This window comes from Mustela nigripes, chromosome X (genome assembly GCF_022355385.1).
Source record: "Mustela nigripes isolate SB6536 chromosome X, MUSNIG.SB6536, whole genome shotgun sequence".
Lineage (NCBI taxonomy): Eukaryota > Metazoa > Chordata > Mammalia > Carnivora > Mustelidae > Mustela > Mustela nigripes.
The window spans coordinates 4,056,202-4,068,939 of record NC_081575.1 but is presented as its reverse complement, the minus strand read 5'-3'; the positions used below and the strand labels follow the sequence as shown (position 1 = coordinate 4,068,939).

At 48.3% G+C, this 12,738-nt stretch overlaps 1 protein-coding gene across 6 annotated transcripts in view; it reads left to right on the top strand.

Annotated features, from left to right (window-relative positions):
* The first annotated feature begins 485 nt into the window (after positions 1–485).
* The window catches only part of MTMR1 (myotubularin related protein 1), a 57,315-nt gene continuing 45,062 nt past the window's right edge, over positions 486–12,738 (top strand). For 3 of the 6 annotated variants that reach the window (XM_059386137.1, XM_059386139.1, XM_059386142.1), the window contains exons 1-2: positions 486–594; positions 6,559–6,664. The gene's annotated coding sequence lies outside the window, so the exon portion shown is untranslated. The remainder of the gene's footprint in view (positions 595–6,558; positions 6,665–12,738) is intronic. The other 3 variants (XM_059386143.1, XM_059386141.1, XM_059386140.1) reach the window with 1 other exon arrangement.

The window sequence follows — 12,738 nt, the reverse complement described above, 5'->3', positions numbered from 1 at the left end:
AAGACCATGGACGCCCAGGGGCCTGGGCTGACCTCGAAACTTACCCGGGAAGGAAAATCGAGGGGAAACCAATCGGGTTTGACCCCTGAATGCCCACTGAGCTACCTAGTTGCCTCAGCTCGGTAGCCCGGGGCCACCCAGGCGCGTTCCCACGCGCGGCCGGGCGACACGGGCCGTCGCGGGCTCCCCGCGCGGGCGGCCGGGGCCCAGGTGCGGCTCCGCGGACGGGGGCGCGGCCGGCCCCGCGCGAGCTCCCCGCCCCTGGCCCCGCGCGCGGCCTTGTGGGTAACGCGGGGCCGCCAGGTGACAGCTAATGGCGGCGGCCGCTTGAGCCGGCGGGCGGCGCGGCACGTCGCGGCGGCGGGGCCCTTCCGGGCGCCGCTCCCCTCTCGCTGCGGCTCGTCCGCGGCGGCGGGCCCGGCGCGCCATGGACAGGCCGGTGGCGGCGGCGGCGGCGGCGGCGGCAGCGGCGGCGGCTGGCAGCGAGGGCGGCGGGGGCCCGGGCCCGGGCCCGGCGGGCGGCAGGAAGCCCCCTCGGGGCGCTGGGGGCCCCGCCGCCGGCTCCCGGCAGCCCAGCGTGGAGACCCTGGACAGGTAAGCGGGACCCGGGCCGCCGCGGTCCCCGCGCCTTGACCCCCGAGAGCCCCGCGCGCCGCGCATGCCGGGGCCGGGCGTGCCTCTCCCCGTGCCCTGCCGCCCCCCTCTTCCCCGCCCCCCCCCGGGGCCCCCGGGCCCTGCCCCCCCCCCCGGGGCCGCGCCACCGGCCCACTTCCGCCTCGCGGGCTGGGGCCCCCTGCGCCCCGAGGGCCTTCGCAGCTGTCAGATCTTCTCGGTGCCTCTTGGAAGACGCACCTTGGAAGACGTCTTCCTGGCCTTGCCGCGGCCCGGGAGACTTTGGGCGGTTTCACCCAGGCCCTCCTCTTTTCCCGAGGCCTTCCCTCCCGGGGTTGGAAGACCGAAATCCCACCACCGACGCTGCTTGCGGGGCGGCGGGGTGGAGGGGTGTCTTTGACGTTGGGGTTGGGAGTGGTGACTGGAGAATGCAACCCCATGGGTGTTGGAGTTGGTACGGATGGAGGCAAAGTTACCTTGTTTTGTAAAGCTGGGATGGATAACTTCCAAACTGCTCCTGGTGCAAGAACACACAATCGTTTATTTCAGTCTTTCACACCTTGAAGGAACCCGGATCATTGTTTTTGTGGACACAGAACGGCTTCTTAGGCAGTTGCAGAACCAATGTAAATCAGAAGTGGAAACCGACCGTGCCCAACTGGAAGGGCCATCCTAAGGCTCCAAGGACAAGTTATGGGTTGGTTATCCCATAGCCCGGAATATCCAGTTTTCCCACATCTTGGTTCTTTCGCTGACACGAGAGTGCAGTTAGGCAAGAGACTGTTGTAAGGCAGCTTGGTCAATTTCAGACGCTCATTCCTGCCTGTGTTAGTCATAACAGAGAGCTGAACTTTGGGGAGTTTCCCAGAAGCACAGGAACAGCAAGAAAACACTCACTTTGTTTCTACCTCAGTGTACTTACACTGTTTTTTAAATTAATCACGCAAGTGGTCAGCTTCACTGAGAACTAATCACAGCTAAGATAGTACTTGGAATGGTCAGATATTCTATAATGTATGAGGGCTTGGAGAGTTAAGGAATAATACAAGATGGCTTTTGCTTTCTGGCTCACCATCTAGTGAAGACTATGAACAAACTAGCAATTTAAATTGCACGTGCTGGGACGCCTGGGTGGCTCAGTGGGTTAGAGCCTCTGCCTTCGGCTCAGGTCATGATCCCAGCGTTCTGGGATCGAGCCCCGCATTGGTCTCTCTGCTTCTCAGGGAGCCTGCTTCCTCCTCTTTCTCTGCCTGCCTCTCTGTCTGCTTGTGATCTCTGTCTGTCGAATAAATGAAATCTTTAAAAAAAAATGTTTAAAAAAAAATTGCACGTGCTAAGTGCTAGAAGTACTCTGGGTGAGGTATACATGGAAATCATCTGAAAAGCTTTTTAAGTACTCCAGGTGACCAGGCCCTACTCCTAAGGCTTCTGATTCAGAAGGTTTGGGGTGAGGGCCAAGAGGTAGTATTTTCCAAAAAACCTCCACATTCTCACTTATGATCCACTGCACTTTGGGCACACACAGGTGGATCGCTTGATTTAGTTTTAGTTGGGGGAGCGGTATTGCGGATTCTGGACAGTTAAGGGAAGGAGGCCTTCTGAGGAAGCTGACATTTGAATTGAGGGTGAGGAATGAGAAGTTAGCCAGGGGACAGTGTGGGGAGGACCTTTTGGCCCTGGGAGTGGAATGTGCAGTCATGCTGGTGGTGTAGGTGATGCTAGAGGTGCGGAACTGATAAGGCCAGAGACGTGTGGGAAGGCAGGGGCTGGATCTGGAAAGGGCTTCGATGCCTTCCTAGGTAATCGTGCCTTTATCTTTTGTGCCTTGCTTTTTGGGGCATGGTTCTCTGTGACCTGCCTAGGAATCCTCTCCAGTGCATGATCCAAGTGCAGCTCCTTGGGTCCCACCTTCAGTCTGGTCTGTCTACCTCTGGGGTAGAGCCTGGAATCCTGCACTTTTAACAATTGCCGGTAGCTACAGGTAGATTGGGCCAGATGGTCTCTTTTGCCCAAGATGGTGCTGGTTTACTGGTGGAGCGGGTGTGATTATTAATAGCGTCCTTCTTCAACTCACACTGGTGTCTTGGTTTGGATAGGAAATTATGTGGTCACCCTTGCTATAGGGACCACAAAAGGATTTCTATCAGGTGAGCTACAGGGATGGGATTGATGTTCGAGAACATTTGTTCTGCAGCGGTGTGGTGAACGACTAGAGGCAGGGAGTCTCACTGGAAATGTTAATCACTGGCTCATACGCCTGCTCTGTGTCAGGCACTGTGGGGGGCCGAAGGATTTGGCAGGGAACAGACACATACAAATTGCTGCCCTGGTGACAGAGGTAGACAAATAACAAGTAAACTGTATTCTCTGTTAGATGGTGATGGGCGCTAGGGAAAAAGTAAGTCTGGAGGGGGATATGACGTGTTAGGGGCCTGCAGTTTGGGGGCTGAACTGGAATTTTATGTAGGATGGTCAGGGAAAGCCTGGCTGAGAAAAGTGACACTCGAGGACTGCCCCTAAAGAAGGCAGGGACCCAGTCGCACAGTATGCAGGGTGACAGCATTCCAGGCAGAGGCCTGTGCACCTGGGTGGGCGTGTGTGAAGTGTGCACAGGGGGCCAGTGTCACTAGTGGGGAGGGAGCTAGGGGGAGAGGAGTAAGGGTTGAGGTCAGAGAGGTCACACGGGCAGGTGGTGGAGAGTCGTGGGGAGCCATCGGGGCTTTCAGAGCAGAGGAGTAGAGGAGTGGCATACCTGGTGTACATCTCAGGGAGCTCCCTGAAGCTGCTCTGGGGACAGCAGACTGAACAGGGCCGGGGCTGAAACCGAGAGACTAGCAGGTAGGCTGTTGCAGTCACCCAAGTGACAGCGGATGGTGGCCCAGACTGAGCAATGGGGTAGAGGAAGGGAGAGGTGGTAAGATTGTAGATACAATTTGAAGAGAACCTGCAGGGTAGAGCCAGCATGGTTTGCTAAAGATTGGTTGTCGGGTAGGAGAGAAGAATCAAGATGCCAGGATTTGGGGCGCAGGAAAGTCGTTGTTGCTGAGATGAATGGCGCGTGATGAGATTGAATGGCGCGTGGTTAGGAGCTCCAGACGTGGTTCTGAGATGCCAGCTGTATACTCCAGAGCAGAGGTCCAAGAGGCAGTTGGTTTATATGGGCCTGGAGTTCAGGGGTGTTGTCTGGACTGGAGACCTCAATGTGGGAGTCATTGGCCTAGAGCTGGGGCCTAAATTCAAGAGGCAGGAGAACACGGAAGGATGGGTGTCTGGAAAAGGGAGTTGCAGTATGGACGGAGCAAGGTGCATTCTGGGGACACTAGCTCATGAGAGTGAGCGCACCGAGTGCTCGCGTGAGCGGCGGATGTGAGAGTGAAATGAAGTGGGGGGCGGGCTCCGCGGCCGACCCAGCTTTTGGGCCTGGGGTACCTGGGTAACTGGCTGTGCTCTTCCCCGACCTAGGAAATGGGTCGGGGAGTGGGTTGCAGGCGGAGCCCCTGAAGCTGGTTTCGACAGGTCGAGTTGGCAGGGTCTCAGGACCCCCTAGTACGGATGTCTCCTTGGATGGTGGCATCCAGATCACGAGACTCCAGGTTGGGGAAACAAAGCTGGCCTCCTCCAGGCTGCAAGTGGCTCTTAATACCAGGAGAGTGGCAGGAGATTGCACAGGGGGAACCTGGCTGGCCTTCTGGATCTGTCGTCATGACAGGCTCGGATTCATACTCTTCTTTGAAGAGTGACTTCTAGAGTGGAAGCTGCCTCTACAGGCGAGGTGCAGCCTTGCCCCGCGGACCGAGGAGCCCTCCCCTCTCTCCTGAGTACTGTGCTTCATGATGACAAAGCTGCGGTCCTGCAAGAGGATGTGGCTTGCTCAAGGTCACAGAGCTATCTGGTAATAGAAACAGGACTTGGATCCAAGCCTCCTGTCTACCAGCCCGCTATACCACGCTGTTTGTGACTGTGCTGGCCAGGCCACTTCTGGTTGCATGGGGCATAAAACACAACTCATTCTAACTTAAGCCAGAAAGGGAGTGTCTTGATGCATGTTGCTGCTGCGGACAAGGAAAGATGGCCAGGGGCACATTTGGAGCCAGAGTTGCACATTGCATCGTCGGGGCTCCTCATCCCTTGTTTTTGTCTTGTCCCATTCTTTATCTCTGTGGGTTCCTCAAGGTGGTAGGGCTGGGGAGTGGCCCCCAGCAGGGCTGGGTGGGGGGATCTACACAGCATGGAATGCAAGAGGAAAGCCCGGGACTGGCCTGGTCTGGGTCACTCCCCTACAAGTGGGCTCAGGAGGAGAAGGTATCAGCCCTGCTCCTTCCCCCCAACCCCCAGAATCCTGTGAAGTGGGGAAGGACCAGTCCTCCCGCTAGAGAAATGTCCTTATCAGAAGAAGGAGGAAGGGGTGCTGGGCTGATGATAGCGGCAACAGGTCACCCGCAGTGAGCGACCGCGCAGGTTCCTGCTGTTGGATTTACAGTCAGGGGTGGCTGCTGGCAGGGACCAAGGCAGTGTGACAAGAGAAGGGCGATCTACCCGGCAACAAAGGGGACTTAGCCTTTAACAAAGAAACTAAAATCCCCCCTTCCCCTCCTTTCCTCTAAGTTAGAAATTGTAGTAAATAGATTTATGACATGTCTGCTCATTCAGCGCATGTTTTTACTTAACGTTTTCAGCCCCGCAGCTCACCACTGCTCACTATCACTATCTTGATCAGAGGCAGAAATTTAGAGCACTAGTAGAGAACATCAAATATCTTCATCTTACTTTAGGTTATTTTATGTACTGCCTAGGGATTCCACTTTTTTCAGTCTTCCCAATGTATGAGTGTGGATTTAATCAGTGATGAGATTTTTATAGGTCTGGAACATTCTTTACTGCGAAAACTACCTACAGGGTAAACTTTTTAATGAGCATCTTTTGCCCTTTGCTTGATTCCTTCAGTAATTTGATGAGGAGACTGGCCCCTTGGAGGCAATTTTTGATTCTCTCACTGCCTAGTCTGCTCCTGTATTCCTTTAGGTCTGGTGGGCACAGCCTGCCCACTGACTGGTCATGTGACCTTGGTCAAATGCTGGAGCCTCACTTTTCTCATCTTTGAGGTGGGTCACTGTGTGTGGAAATGTGGTGACGCTTAAGAGCACCAGGCAAGTAGAAGATGCCATTTCCCTCACGGGACTGTGCTCTTGTGTGAGGCAGTGTGACTGGCTTCTGTGGGGCTGGCCTCTATTTCGCCTTCCAGTTCAGTGGGTCGGTCAGGATCGGTTGTGTCGTGTTCTGGAAGGACAGCCCCAGGGGGAGCTGGAGGCAGCCCTGCCGCATTCTGATTGGGCGTGTCACCTCTGGTGCCTCAGTTTTCTCATCTCAGAAACATGTTGGCTAGTCCCTGATGCGTCTTCTTATCACACTGTGGTTGGGAGACTCTGATATCATAACAGACCGGAAGAGCCTTTTTAAGTTGTCAGTGCACTTACGCAAGTGTAAGGTAGCATTATTACTACGTGCAGGATGTCATTTGCCTAGTCTGGTCTTTTTAAACTCATATAATCAACTGTTTGATTAAAAGTCTATTTGAAAAAAAAAACATAAACTGTAAGATAAATATTTCACTTAGAATTAATATTCCATATATATTACATTAAGCATATTCACTGCATATAGTTGTAATATAATAAAATTCCCTAATGTTTAACTGTGTAAGTCCTGGACTCTTAAACATAAAAAAAAAATTGGCTAATTCATTTAAAATCAGCCTGGAACCTAATCTTACTTGCTGGTTATCAGTTAGTATTTTAGTTCTTATAGTAAATGTACAGTTAACTGTGTAGTCTCATAAAATTTTCTTTTCTTAAAAAAAAAGGAATGTACATATATCCTTAGTCAGTGCTCATATTTTTCACCGAGAGCTCATGTCTTAAAATATTTTAATCACACTATTTCTTTTAGTCCTACAGGATCGCATGTTGAATGGTGTAAACAGCTTATAGCTGCTACAATTTCTAGTCAGATTTCAGGTTCAGTGACGTCAGAAAATGTATCCAGAGACTACAAGGTAAGCAACATTGAGTCTTCAGTGTACCAAGAAGCTTTGCATTTCTTTAAAGATTATTAGTTATTTCAGACAGAGAGTGCAGTGCACGCGTTGGGTGGGGTGGGGGAGGAGTGGGGGGAGGGAAGAGCAGATGGAGAGGGATGGGGGGAAGAATGTGAAGCAGACTCTGTGCTGAGTGCAGAGCCCAATGTGGGGCTCACTCCCATGACCCCGAGGTCACGACCTGAGCCAAAACCAAGAGTCAGCTGCTTAACCAGCTGAGGCACCTGGGCACCCCAAGAAGCTTTGCATTTTTAGTTTGAGTGAGACTTTGGCCCCTTGATGCTCAACAAACATTTGCTTTGGAACAAGGATGAAAGATTTTCTGTTAGATATGAACTTCAAAGGAGAATTTTTACCAGAATCTAGTATATGTACTCACGGTTTTGTAATTGAGAGGGAAAACTGTCTTTAACTTTTGATCCTTTTTTAAAAAATCCATTTCCATTTTTATTATATTACATATTATATTTTACATTTTATTATAATAAATGCCTATATTTTCTTTGATCATATTCTGAACTTCAGAAAATGTCTGATAGTATTTCCCAGCTTCACCATTTGTGTCTGTGTTTAGGTACTACCTGTGGGTGTTCGGCATTAATAGGCGATACTACGATGCAAAAAGTTGCAGAACTCCAGAATATTGTTGGGCAGCCTCATTTTTTGGTCTTTAATTTGTATTCTCTGTTTATTCTAAAGTTGAGAGTGATACGCTCCTTGTCAGCAGAGACGGGGGCTCTTTTACTCACCACTGCTTCCCCAGCACAGTCCTGGAATATAACAGGTGCTCAGTAAATACTTGTTGAATCGGTTAACAAATTAAAAACTTACATGCTCCATCTTTGTTAAGCCTAAGACTAACCCTGTTTAAATGTCAGTGAACTGTTACACCATGCTTACATTGCTCAAATGGAGGTTTCAGTCCATTATAATTATGCGCGCCTGCTTGTGAAAGATGGTTGGTTTTCACAGGTGTGGGCGAACTACATTTAGTATCCCACACCACCGTCGGTCAGTGGTCTCTCAAAGTCACGGTCCTTGCCGAGCACCAAGTTCTTACGGTCAGTGTAAAGGTAAAGGTAAATGTAAAGGTAACCGTATAGAATTAGACAGTGTAAGCACTACAGTAAAGATCCTAATTAATTCTTTTTTTAATTTAAACTTTATCTTATTTTTCCGGTGTTCCAAGATTCACTGTTTATGCATCACACCCAGTGCTCCATGCGCTATGTGCCCTCCTTAATTAATACATGCTCCTTGCTTAAGGGACCTAATGGCCTCTGTTCCTCTCTTCTCTATCTCGTAATGTGCCAAGCCAGAGACTGACTCAAGAGGCCATGTAATTGAAATTTGGCTCTCATTCTGTACTTCCTCCAAGCTATCCGATGCTGTTGATTAAGCCTACCAGAGGAAAGTAGGCCTTTGGATTAGTAGAATTTGGATAACCTGCTCAGTCAGAAGAGTGACAGTATGTCATTCTCAGTAGGTTTCCCTGCTCTCTGGTTTTCATGTTTGTCCATGTAGGAGCGGCTGGGGTACCCAGTGTTCCAAATCCAGCTGGGCAGACATGCCAGCCGCAGCTGGGGGGAGCAGTTGCTGCCTCACTGGTGCCTGAGTGGCTGGCCGCTGAGCAGCTGGCCTACCCCAGCGGTCCCAGTTTCCCTGTTGCCTTGTTTTAGCTGAGAAACTGCCCCACTGAGTGGAGAGGCTCAAGAACCCGTACTAGCAGAGAATAGCTCTCAGGCCTTGGAATGATTTTCTTTCCAGACAATCAGGAGTTAACAGTAATGTTTTCATTATGTTTGCGTATTTGTTAGTGTTGTGTGAGTTCTATAAAAGACTGAATGTTGACTGTGTGCATAGATTTCTAACCTCTACATTAATAGATCAGACAGAATCTGTACTTTAACGCGAAGCAACTGTGGTTTTTTTTTTTTTAATTTTAGTCTATTTACAAATTTTGTGTAGCGAAATTAGCTCATATTGGAATGGTTTAGCAGATGGTATTCCGAAAAAAAAAAAAAATAAGGCTTTTCTATATTTTGTAAATTGAATTTTAGGTACCTATGTCAGATCATAGCTAAAGCTTTTTAATGAATGATTGTAAGAGAACACATTTTCTAATTGTCTTTGTTATGTTTGTCCTGTAGCCAAGTCTGCAAAGTCAGAGTTAAATTTATAATTCAGGAGTTTTTTTCTCTAAGAAGAGAGTTCTTTAAATAATAAAAGTGTAAAATGTTTCTAAACCACAAGGATAATTTTATATGCTACATATAAAGTAGTTCTTAAAATCCGAGCCCCCAAGACAGGACTCTGGAGTACCTCCGGCAGGGGAGCCATTGCATGTGGTTTTTCCTGAGGGTCCAGCCACAGTTCCTTGAGGATCTAATTTGCAGGCATCAATCAATAATATTTCAAATTATCCACTGTGCAAATATCTTATTTGAAACCCACACACAGCATGGGGGTTAATTTGTTACAGGTTAAGCGCGACCTCCATAATTAAAGTGAGCACGTGCTTATGGGGCTGAGCACTGGCATCTGGATGGGAAATGCTGGTTGGCTTTTTCATCCTAGGCTTCCGGGGGCTGTGCTTACAGCTTCCTCACCAACCCTCAAACTCACCTAGGACTCTGTGGTTTTTTAATGCTTTTTTTGTTGGTTTTGTAATACTTTATGACATATAATCCATTCAGCCTTAAAACAACGAAATGAGGTAGCTTTTATCATAATCATCATTTAACAGATGAAAAAACCAAGGCTCAGAGATGTCAGATGACTTGCTTACTGTCACATAGTTGAGACTTGGAATTTTTCAGCAGGACAGCTATCCCACTGAAAAGCTAGAGGGCATTTAAAATTTTGTCCCCCTGCCCTGTCCACTGTTTTTCAAAATGTGGCCCTTGGGTTTCCCCACTTCAGCACTCCCCAGGGTGTCAGCAAAAATGTAGCTTCAGTGGTCCTCATCTCTCCCGACAGTGAGTTAGAATCTCTGTAGGTGTGGAACCAAAGGCCTCATAGATTTCTTATGTATGATAAAATCTGAAACGCTAGGCCTCCTAGGTTTAGAGCTCTTGAAACTGGTGATGAGACCATATGTTTCTGATGCAGTACTGCAAATCTGAATAATTAGCAACTTGTGTTAGGTTTTTGAGAACAGTTTTTTTAAAAATTTATTCATGTCATGAATTGACAATAGGCTCAGGGTCAGATCACCCAGACTAGGGTAAGAATATCGCTTTTATCACATGAGATAAATTTAGATGGTATGTCTGTGGACATGTGTTCACAGTTATATAATTTTAAATATGTGTTAGAAAAAGTAGCACATTGAACTTGTGTTTTAATGGATGCTGTTGTGTAGAGCTGGGCAAAGTACGAAAAAGGAGTTGATTTAAAGTAATATAAATGCTGATATTAGCATGGGCAGTGTAGAGCCAGAGCCGAACTTGTGAATTTGTGGAGGTGGCGTATGAAATGACCGAGCTTTGGGGACCTGTCCCTGCTGAAAGAGTAAGTAGCTACTGTGTTGCATTTTAGTTGAATGGTGACTAACTTAGTAAGTGTATGCTTTGTTACCCCGTAATCCTGAAGATTTGCCTGAATCGTTATGACTATTAGAAATGTGATAAAATACTTCATTTTTTTTGACCCCTCCCTGTGTCCCCGGTAGCAACTCAGCTCAATTGCTTTTCATTTTTACTGGGCTAACAGAGTAAAAGCCTCTCTATTGAACTTGTCAAAGATTTTAAGAACGGGATCGGAATGTAATGTTCCATAGATTAGATGAAATAATACCGTTACAAATTGTAACAAAACTTCTTAGGAGCTGTTAGTAAAAGTGACTTCATCATCACTATCACCACCTCTGTTTCTCTCCTCTTGTTTCTCCTCCCCTTGTCCATGAACAAACATTCGAAAGAAAAAAGAGAAAATGGTCCTGTACTAATTGTAATCAATTAACAAGTTAGTATGGTGAGTAAATTCTGGATCCTAAGCAAAAATTGCCAGAAGGGCTTTGGTGGGAAGTAAGATGCAGGGTATAGGAAAGGCTTCATCACGCTTGAGCTAGGTTTTAGTTAGTATTTCTTAAATCGAGTGCTAGTCTATGAAAAAGGAAGCTCAAACATGATCTTTCAATCCATGGCCGTAATCCATTGTTTACAGCTTGGCCTCATGATCTGTTTATTAAATCAGAGTTTGCAAATGCAAGTGACTGCAAGCTAGGCACGCGTGGGAGGGGCACTAGAGAACAGCATGTCCCCTTAAAAACAATTTTAAAAACACCCTCCTACTGCCTGTTTGAGCAATAGGCCTCCAGTTTGTAACCACTGCAGTAGAAGAGTGCTGTCCTATCTCCCAGGGTTACTTGTGGGGAAAAATTATTTCTTAAAATTATCAAGATTTCGTAAGTCAATGAAAAATACCATATGATTTCACTCATATGCGGAGTTTAAGAAAAAAACAGATGAACCTGGTGGGGGAAAGAGGCAAACGTGAAACAGACTCTTCGCTCTAGAGAACATTCTGAGGGCGGCTGAGGGAGGTAGGCGGACGGGTGAGTGAAGTGGGCGGTGGGGACGAAGGAGAGCACTTGTGGAGCCGCAGCTGCGGTATGTAAGTGAGGAATCACTCAAGGCCACCCCTGAGACCAATATTACACTGTTTGTTAACTAACTGGGATTGAAGACTCAAAAATTTTGTCAAGATTTTGGCTTCTGCTTCTGGAAAGATGGAGTCAAGGTATGTTTTCCCATTCTTCATGCTAAGTGCAACCCAGAACCCCAGCCATCAGCTATAAAATGAACATAAGAGTCCCCCCCAAAATAGAAGAAGGCAGACTAGTCAGGGATCTCAGGACCCAAGGAATGACATGGTGGTGAGTCCCTGGGCTTTGTTTCTGCCACATATGTCCCAGACTGGCTGAAGAAGCCAGCAACCCAGAAATGCCAATGGGCATGGACAACACAAGCCTACTCTCTCAAGCTAAAGGACCAGGAAAGGGACAGCCTAACTAAAAGAAAACTTGTAGGCACTCTTCACTGCACTCCAGCCAAACACCACAGAAAAAGCTGTGGCCCCACACCCACCCTGCCAGCAAGGCCAAGTTGGGAGCCTAGATGTCCCCCACCTTGCCAGGCTGCCATGGGGCACAGCAAACCCGTACGGTGGTGGTGTCAGGGGAAGCCTAGTGGAGACTCAGACTTTGCCGTCCGCCCATCAGTAAGGAGGCTGTGCCTCTGCTATGGCATCAGTGGAGGCCATGTCGGGGGCAGTAACAAGGTACCCGTGCCACTGCCAGCCAGGGAGATGTCCGGAGCAGCCCAGGGGAGCTGGAACTCCTGCTCCAACCCCGCAGTAACCAGGAATCCCCCATCCTATGGTGTCCATGAGGCCGAGTGGGGAGTCTGGACTTGTACCCCAATAGGCTGCAGCGCGGGGGTATCCTGCTCCCGCTGCAGCAGCGTCTGAGCGAGGTGGCTGAAATGGAAGGTCTCAGTAAGATCCCTGCTCTCGTGACTAGTACTCAGGATGTTCAGAATGCCATTGAAAGCCACTCGTTACACCACGAACCAGAAAGATCTCAAACTGTACAAAGAGAATCAGTAGGTGACAGAACTGAGATGACAGATGATAGAGTTCTGCGAAAATGATTATAAAGAAGCCATCAGAAAATTGCTTCAAACAATTAAAAATATGCTTGAACCAATGAAGACAGAGGAAGCGAGAGAAAAGAAATAGGAAAGTTTCAGCAAAGAGATAGGAGATAGAAGAACCAAATGGAAACTTTAAAACTGAGAAACATAGTAACTGGAATTAAAAAAAAAAGAACCTCAGTGAATGGGTTCAGTAGCAGAATAGAGAGGACAGAGAAAAGAATTGGATGGGTCTTAAGGGAATTAACACTGAGCCAAAAACGCCACTCAGCAAAGGTCATGTACTATATGATTCCATTTATGTAACAGTCTTCAAGTGATAAAACCATAGTCATGAACAGATTACTGGTTGCCAGGGACTAAGAAGGGGAGGGG